General features: G+C 46.1%; 1 long non-coding RNA gene across 2 annotated transcripts; it reads left to right on the plus strand.

The window, feature by feature from the left end:
• The first annotated feature begins 2,113 nt into the window (after positions 1 to 2,113).
• On the plus strand, positions 2,114 to 8,781 carry LOC146207054 (uncharacterized). 2 transcript variants are annotated; one of them, XR_014705097.1, is made up of 4 exons: positions 2,114 to 2,243; positions 3,605 to 3,730; positions 4,216 to 4,379; positions 8,285 to 8,781. It is a non-coding gene; the product is annotated as an uncharacterized LOC146207054 (long non-coding RNA). The 2 variants fall into 2 exon arrangements; XR_014705112.1 differs by lacking the exon at positions 4,216 to 4,379.
• Positions 8,782 to 9,438: the final 657 nt, after the last annotated feature.

The raw sequence follows: 9,438 nt of genomic DNA on the forward strand, positions 1-9,438 counted from the left end.
TGTACGCGGGGAGAGCGTTTATTAACTCTTTCCCTTCCCGCTTCTTCCCCCACGCAGACCGGTTCGGCTGCCGTAGAGAAAACGCTCTGGCGGGAACACTCCTCCCTCTCTTATGAAGCCTGCAGCACAGCACACAACAATGTCTTCTAAAGTCCAATCCACAGGCTTCCGGACCCGCGAAGACCGTCGAAGCTGGCGTTCCGAGGGATGCCGCTTGACCTTTGAAAGCGCGCCGATGCTTTTGTCGGCGGCTCGATACTCGAGCAGGGATACGGGGAAGACGGGGGCGGCGGCTCGTTGACCGCGCTGTCGCGGCTGATGCCGGAAAATGATCCTCGTAGGTAATGGCAGGCGTCGTTTGCGGTCGCACATGGTCCGCGTGTCTATTCCACAGCGTTCCGTCTTCAAGCTCTACCTGAATAGACGAAGAACGGACAATTGACGGTACCGGAAAACCAATTGATGGGCCTGGTCGGAAGTTCCGAACAAAGACGCTCTCTCCTGCTGGAGGCAAAGTGCTTCTCCGTGCGTTTCTGTCGGAGCGCAGGCCTTTTGCCCTAACTGCTTGAATTCCATGCGTGCTCTCATGTCGGGATGCACTCGTTGAATGGGAGTTTGTAGCTGCCTGCCCATAAGCTCTGCAGGAGGGGATCCTGTAAACGCGTGTGGCGTGGTTCTGTATGAAAGTAGGATCCTGTCAATGTTTGTCTGGAAGTCTCCAGGAGCCGCTTTTTTCAATTTCCCCTTAATTGTTTGTACAACACGTTCCGCTGCACCGTTGGACGCTGGATGGTCGGATCAGGATACGTCGAATGCCGCATGCTTAAGAAGTCAGCGTATTTCTCGCTGGTGAATGCGGTGCCGTTGTCAGAGACAATGATGTCTGGAAGCCCATGAGTTGCAAATATGTTTCTCAGGCATCGGATCGTGGCGTCCGCTGAAGACGTACGAACAGGAACCACCTCTAATCATTTAGAGTAGGCGTCGACTAAGACGAAGAAGTAGTGGCCTTGAAATGGCCAAGGATTCGACTGTGCTTTCCGTCCCATTCTCTGATGTTCTTGACAGGTTTTGCAGAGTTGCACCTTCTTTGTGATGCTGCTGTCGAGTGCTTCTTGCAACTGCTTTCATTTTCTCCACGCCTGGGTGGGTTTCATGAATTGTAGGTCGAGAACTTTAGTTGCTTGGGAACGACGACGCGTACAACGTTCCTCGTAGAATGCAGTTTTCGTGCACGCTAAACTCTGTGCGGTTCTTCTGAAATATCGCCCACTCACAATTCCTTTTGGCAGCTCATCCCCAGTAAGTAGCGCACGACGTAAATTTAGGATCACGATCTGTGGCTTTGGCAATGGCGAAAGAAGTCGTGGATACGCATTTTCAAGCATGAAAATCTCAGCAGGCACTGCGCCGGGCTCCGTAGGAAGCGGTAAACGGCTCAGCGCGTCGGCGTTGCTGATGTCAGGGCGGTACACAAGCTTGTACTTGTACGCTGACAGAGTAATTGCCCAGCGTATCATTCTGGGTGATGATCTATCAGGAATTCTAGGCTTGTCTTGCCCAAGGAGTCCCAGAAGAGGCTTGTGATCAGTTCCCAGACGGCCACTGACGTCCGACGGACAACCGAACTCGGCCGCAACTCGGCGGCCGATTTCGGACGTCCGCCGGAATTCCGGCGTACGTACGAAAGCGGATGGTCGAATCCGTTCGCCCAGCGGACAGCCGCCGTACGTCCGCCACTGGATTTGCTTTTACACAGCTATGATATAGTTTGTAGTCGTCGTGCTCGTCTGAACTGCGTATAAATCAGTAATGCCGTCAAGTCTGCATTATATGATGCCAGAGCGAATCGATGCGATAGAAAGCGTTTCCATTAAACAGTTTTTTTTATTTTCCGCCTGTTTCATCGTTGAATTCTTCCATCAAAAATTTTTGATTGAAAGTTAAATGACCATTAAACATTTTTCTATCATGCTTCGGTGAAATTTTAATCAGTGGCTGAATAGACGCAGCAAGCAGCAAGCTCAAAAAGAACGAAACCGAACCTATTCTCAAAAAAATCTGAAATGAGCCAAGCCAATCCACCTGACAAGTTGAAGTTTATTCATGGAAGATGGTTTCACGTTTTCGTGTTCTGCATTTTCTGCGCAGTTACAAATACCTACTGCTGTAATGCACTGCTAGCATTGTTTTTGCTGTGGCTTGGTGCGGCTGGCACACTTTGTTCACCCGCCGATTCCAAAGTAAGTATTTCACCGTACTTTTGTTTCTTTAGTGGAACTTTTCGATGCACCGATAGTGGTGAGCTTTTTGGGTAAGGAAACAGCTCTGTACAGCAGCTGAACGGTCGAGTGTTTTAGGCGAGACTGACAGGATGGCTCCGCGCCGACTAACTAAAGTGCAGCCTCAAGTCTGAGGGCCATCTTTTCGGCATTACTGGACGCTGCGCCAGTAAGCCGCGCAACTTCTCTGTCTCTGATAAAGGAGTGCCTGCCCGAGCTTTAAAGGAGTTAATTTGTTAACCATGCGCAACGTACTGAGTTGTAAAAACTATACGAGAAAACTTTTGCACTCCTCGAGCCTATCGTGCGACATGCCTACACTTGTGAAAACGTCGCGACGTTTTTTTTTTTTTAATGGACAGCCGCTGATCTTTCTCTCTCGAGCTTTACGGCAACTACAGTTTCTAGAAGGAACGGCTGTAGCTACTAAATAACTAAAGGTTTAGTACTCTCCTTCAGCTTTGACAAACCAGGACAGCACCTTGCGCATGTTGGTTATGCATGTGGGACCGAACCGCGCAGAACAACCGGACAAGGAGATAAGAGAAAAAAAAAAGTCAGCACTTGTCTTTTTCTTGACCCGTTGTTCTGCGCTGTTCTGGCACGAATTTGACATACCGCCGCCACGATACAGTTGGGCTGTGAGCTCTGGTGCCTGCAACGCCTTCTTTTATGCAAAACAGGCATACTGAAAGGCCATGCAAGCCGCGGGCTCAAAAAAAAAAAAAGAGCACGAGTTGAGCAAAAGTGCGATGAAAACAAAATTGTTGTTGCTTTGTCCTTACAGATATTCAAAGGCTCCTCAGAACTTCACTGCATTATTGACACCGAGATAATGCCAAAGCTACACTAGAGCCATGCAGCACCTTATAGTCCATGATACTGAGCTTATGTCTCGCACTGAAAGCTCTTACCATGTTCTTAGATTATCATATTAAAGTAGCTTTAAACCCATGCTTGTTAATACAGTGATAGCCATAAATTGAATCTAGGGCATCATGCTCACATACAAGGCTTCTGATAACCGCTGGTCACATGATGTGGGCTATAGCAGAAACCTGTACCTGGTCATCTTACAAGCATTTGTGCAATTGATGCTTTTAATGTGTTGTAAAAGTTTTTGTGTTCTATTTCTGTATGGGAATGCTTTCCTTATTGAAGGCTAACATTTGGCTTGCTACAACAAAACCTGTACCTAGTCATCCTAAAAACAGCACCGCAGTTGGTGCTTTTAGTGTGTTGTAAAAGTATTTGTGTTCTGCTTCTGTATGGCAATGCTTTTCTCGTTGAAGACTAGCATGAGGCTTCCAAAAATTTTTCAGATGCCATTTGCTGTAGCCGATTTCGTAGGCCAACAGGAAGCAGCACTTTGAGCATGGAAAACTGTCATCCACGGGGGAAAAACAGCAACATCCCTTTGCATTATCATTTCTTTGGTATGGCTAAAAGTGAGTATTGTATCATTATCTATATTATTAAAATATTGAATCATGATTGTCAGTGTTGAAGTTGTTTGAGCGTGACGATTTTAAACACACAGGACATCCCTTCGACATTAAGGTTTTAGCTTGTTTACATGTAGGATGTAGAGCTGGTTTCAACAAACTTTATGCAGCAAATTCTTTTTACATTGTCCACCATGTTACTTTTTGTCATTGTCCATTGAAGTAAATAACCAGTATTTTACGTTTACACAGTCGTCCACTCTTAGCTTGAATGGGAATGTGTGGCATGCAGTTTGCAAAATAGCAATGCATCCGTCACAGCCATGCATCAAGGCTAAGTGGCTTGTGCGTAGAGGGACCAGCCGCTCCAGCTTCACGTCATCTGCCTCTTTGCTCCGGTGTGCAGACGTGCATTGAAGCAAAGTGGTTTATGTGTAGAGAAACCAGGAGCTTCTTTGTCACATCTGGCTGTTTGTTATGGTGTGCAGATGCGCATCGAGGCAAAATGGCTGATGTGTAGAGGGACCAGGATCTGCTTAACGTCCTTCGCCTCTTTACTACAGTGCACAGCCGTGCATTGATGCTAAGTGGCTTGTGCATGGAGGGCCCAGGAGCTGCAGCTTCACGTCTGCCTCTTCGCTCAGGTACGCAGGTGCGTATTGAGGCAAAATGGCTTATGCATAGAGGGACCAGGAGCTGCTGTGTGGCGTAGTCTGTATATTTGCTATGGTGCGTATCGAAGTACAATGGGGGGGCTCATGTGTAAAGGTACCATGAGCTGCTGCGTCATGTCGTCTGCCTCTTTACTATGGTGCGCAGGCATGCATCAAGGCAAAGTGGTTTATGCATAGAAGGACCAGGAGCTGTTGCTGCACATCTGCAATGATGCGCAGCTGCGTATTGTGGGTGGTGGTGGAAAACATTGCCATCACATACAAATACAGGAGGTTACTCACTAGCGGACCCTGAGGGGGCCTGTCCTGACAAAAACAAGGGGTCCCTAGTTTGGGACCCCAGTGGTGGTAGAGGGACTAGAGGCTGGTACTTCATGCTGTCTGCCTCTTCGCTACGGTGTGCAGCTGCGATGGATGCAGTGGCATCTCAAAAAGTGCATGCCACGCACTCGCATGTTCAGCCTGAGTGCACGACTGTGTACCTGCTATAGCTTTGTTATTCATAGAATAAACCTAGGCCAAGTTGGATAAATTATAGCTCACCTCATATGTGGTCAGCAAAGAAAAGCCACTCCAGAAAATCTGATGCATTTACTGTCATAGGATTCTTATTCATATGCATGCTACTGACAAGTCAGATTCTTCACCCTCAGAAATGAAGAAAAATAACCAAGGGTGCGTCTGCAATAGTCTAGCTTGCTCTTTCTCTGCAGACTTGAGTCAGATGTGTGTTCCATTGTTGTGGGTGGGACAGGTGTGAATCTTTGATTTTAAGCTTGCAACAAGTATGTTATTGTAGTTTAAAGGCAAAACGGTACTAATAATCGCAGCCCCCCGTGGCCTTTATCCCCTTTTAATAGTGTTGCTAGACACTGAATTATTAGTTTACTCTGCACTGTTTCTGTCTAGTTAATGTGCGGAGATGTACATATATTTATATGACCTGGAGTTGTCGACTTCGCACTTAGAAACATTGTAGCGTTATCTGATGTGTTGCTTTCATTTCTTTAATGATTTCTGTAAGGGATCGGTGGGTATGCTAGGCACCATTATTAGTCTGCTCTTTTTGGGTCACCTGTTCAATGCCCAGCTGCGGCCGTCTCCCACTTGCCCTCGGACAGGAGGCGGGAGAGACGCGCAGAGAGGCAGCTACAGCAGCTACAGTGCTTAACGGAAACTTAGGCAGAGAGGGAAAGAAGTCCCCTCTTCCGAGGACTTTGCTGTCGCACTCGAAGACGCGGGGACAGGCAGTTTGTTCTCGTTGCTGTGTCATGTAGGGGGCTCATTTTTATTTAAGGAGCTTTACGAACAGTATACAACTAAGGGGTCCTTAGTACGCTGACTGGACCCATCACCCGGAGGCAGCACAGCTTTGAAACGAGCACCTCTTTTGGAAGAACTGCTTATCGTTCAAAGAAAAAACACTGTCAGCTTGAAGTGTGAGGCCCTCTTCCTTGTTGGGGAGCCCATAAAAGTGACAATTATTCAGTGCAGGCGCGCTGAGTGGGGTCTCGTTGAGGATTCCAACCCTGGATGTCAACAATGGTGGGAAATGGCGGCGTTGAAAAAGGGCAAGTGTGTAACAGTGACAGTATGATGCGGAGCGGGAGGATGTGGGTTGGCTCTTCTGATGTGGTCCGCAATGGTGCTGCCTCGGATGCCAATAATTGCAATAATTGCCCTGTAAAAGGAGCCGCCAAGGATGCAAGCAAGCTTTGGGCAACAATGGTTGCGCACGTGGGACACCGTTTTGATGGGGTCTAATTTTTGTTTTCTTTTTTTTTCCTAGGGAAGAGAGTTTGGCATGTGACCTAGTGAGCCAATCATTTCGAGGTCCATTCTCTAAATTCCGTTTGTTGTGAAACGAATTTGTTGTCCCTTTTGCATTGCTTGTATTAGGGAGAGGGTGAAGAACTTATGAAAGTGGAAAGACATGCCAAAATGTTTGTTAGCCAGTCATGTGTGAGTTCGTTGTCATTGGGGATGAGAAATGTGGGCGGAGTCCCGAAGTTAATGAAACGGCCCCGCGGCCTGGAGAACTCGTTCTGAGCTAGATTTTGATCTCTTTCCTCTTCGGCATAGATCATGGTCATTGTTTCACCTGTTGTAAATACGTACATTTATGTATAAAATTTTCCGTTCATCTTCCTCTCCGTGTGCAAGTTGTTGTGGCCAGATGCAGTAAATTCACTATTTTCATTTCTTATATAATGTGCCTTTCTGAAGATGGTGAGCTCTTTTGTCCAATCCTGTAAAAAAGCAGCAAAGCGCTCCCAAATCTTCCACAAAACTGTGTGATATCTTTAATACTAACTGCGGCTTGGTGTCACTCAAAACATGTAGTTGAGGTAGATTTCTTCCCCCCCCTCTTTTTGTTCGTTCAAATGAGGACCAGCGGACACTAACTCTTGCTTTTGTAATGCCCTAGGCCCCGCCTTAAGGCAGTACTCCAATGTCAATACCATTAGCTATGGCTGTCCAACAGCACTAATGTCTTTTACACACTTCTTTTACTAATCTCTTACCCAAGTGGTGGCTTATACTGTGGGGGCGAAAGTCTCTGGACAGTATGTCTAGATTTTGGACTAGAATCGCGATGTAAACGAATTGTGACCTTATTTCTCTTGCACACATGAAAGAACTAACGTTCAACTTTCACATCGACAAGTATGGTCCGAGTTTCCTGGTCGATGTGAAAGTTATGTGCTTTGATTGCAGTTTGTGTAGTCCACACACTTGTCCCCGATATTACATAGGGGCAAATTAGGCGCCTTTACAGGGGCAGTTTCTTTGGCGCCCACTACCTTCCCCATAAAAAAGCTACAATGTTTCTTGTAAACAGCTGGCTGCATTTCAAAATACCATTATTTTTTTTGTAATTTGTTGTCCGTAGTTGAGAAATCCATGACATACATGCACAGCTGGTTGCCAGAATTATGCAACCATATTTCAGTAACTAACATCTATGCTGCATGCTGCCGGTAATACATCAAGAGCTTGTGGTTGTCAGCTTTTTGTGTTTTGTGTAACTATAAGCCTTGCTATTGTAATGTCACATATAGCGCTGTGGGTAAACAAATAACTTTTAACTCTTGTAGAAGCATGAACACTGCGCAATCACTGCGGCGGGCTATGCTTCCACATTGGGCTTTAACCACATGTCAAATGTCTATCTTTATTCTGCTGCAGCAGCTTGCATGTTATCAGATAAGTTACTTCGTCGCAGCTGCTCTAAGGAGACGCTTTCTAGACGCTTGTAGCCTAGATGTTGATGTCGATATACCCCCGACACGCCCAGGGAATGTCTTCGGTAGAGGGTACATGGAAACCAGCGAAATGTGCAGTTTACAGAATAAAAAGGTAACAATTTTAAATGATGTTATTATTGATCACTTCTTTTCAGAGCAGGAACAATGACTTTAGAAATCTGCCTGTTAAACCGCTCAAATGCAGGTTTCTGCCGCCAATGCGTACCTGTGTAATACTGCAATGCTCTGACTGTACTTTATGTTCATATACAGCATCCTTTATGCTTAGTTTCTCTGCATGTGCACTCCATGTCTTGGGCATTGCTGAGGGCGCATTGCAGCAAGCATAACATGCCATGTTTGGTCAGAGTGGCATGTTCAAAAAGACGACATAAAACATTAAAATACTGAATGCCAGGTTCTGGTCAAACTACGTTTGTATCTTTCCTTATTCTGCATGGGTTTTGCTGCAGTTATATGACCTTTCTATATAGTATGTGACAGTTCTGAATGGAGATGCATGCGTACAGTGCCATCTGGAAAAAGCAATTGAGAGAAACTGGCAGTTGCCCTTGGAGATGTGTAATCAAAGTTCAGCACAGATAACTTGAATTTCATTTTCCCTTCTATTGCAGGAGGAGCCCAACCTGCTCTTCCATCTGAGGCCTGAAAGACCAGCAACAGCTGATCGAGCTAATGCACAGGATAGTAACTGCTCCTGTAATCCTGGCCTGCGGAGGCCGTCCACAGAGAACTCGCTCATCTCCTCGCTAATTCCGAAATATTAGGTTTCAATAAATACCTTTTCCTCCACCACCTCCCCAAGGGAAGAGCTGTCACAGCCAAGGATAATTAAAAAAAATTATTCAAGTAGATTCTTAATACTCCAGTTGGCCTGCATTTTACCATGCCATTCCTTAACATCGATATTTTTTTAGTGTAGACTATTTATGCATGCAGTTTTTGCAATAAAGCAAAAAAAATGCTTTTTTTACAACCTCGCATGCTGGTATGCCTATGCACTTAGCATGTTTTCAGGAATGGTGCATTTGTGTAAAGCTCAGCTAGCATATGTGCCTCTTTGATAGAAGTTTTAATTGCACACTACTGTTCAGTGCTTTGTGTGTGAAAGTAAAGCAGACAACAGGAAACTTGAACCTGTTGCATATTCTATTGTCTGCTTTACTCACGACAAAGGCATTGAGCACTAGTATGTGACTGAAATTTCCATGGCACATGCTTGCTGAGCTTAACACGAATGTTATTGGCAAATTTTTACACCAATAGCGGGCCCTGCAAGCATGTTCCGGGAAACGTCCGAATGTCCGCCTCCGGCTGCCCGTCGGACGTCCGTGGGACGCGATCCGGATCCACGAACGATAGTCCGACGGACGTCCGCTGTACGTATATCGAACATAACCGGACTTCCGACGGATGTCCGAAGGTCCGAAAACGGACGTCCGTCGGTCGACCGTCGGACGTCTATGGCCGTCTGGGTTATCACTTCGAAATCTTGACCCCATAAGTACTGATGGAATTTTGTAACACCGAAAAGCATGGCAACGGCTTCTTTGTCCAGTTGACTATAATTCTCTGCTGGAAGGCTTCTCGATGCAAAATGCAATGGGGTGTTCCCCATTTCATCTCGATGTGCGAGGATTGCTCCAATTCCGTACGGTGAGGCGTCGCAACTGAGAACAATTTGTCTTGAGGAATCAGTGTTGTAGTACATGCGCAGAGGTTTACTTTTTCTGAATGCTTGTTCCTCTACGCTTGTCCACTTCCATGC

This window comes from Amblyomma maculatum, chromosome 1 (assembly GCF_055883805.1).
Source record: "Amblyomma maculatum isolate TAMU_Amacu chromosome 1, ASM5588380v1, whole genome shotgun sequence".
In the NCBI taxonomy this organism is placed as follows: domain Eukaryota; kingdom Metazoa; phylum Arthropoda; class Arachnida; order Ixodida; family Ixodidae; genus Amblyomma; species Amblyomma maculatum.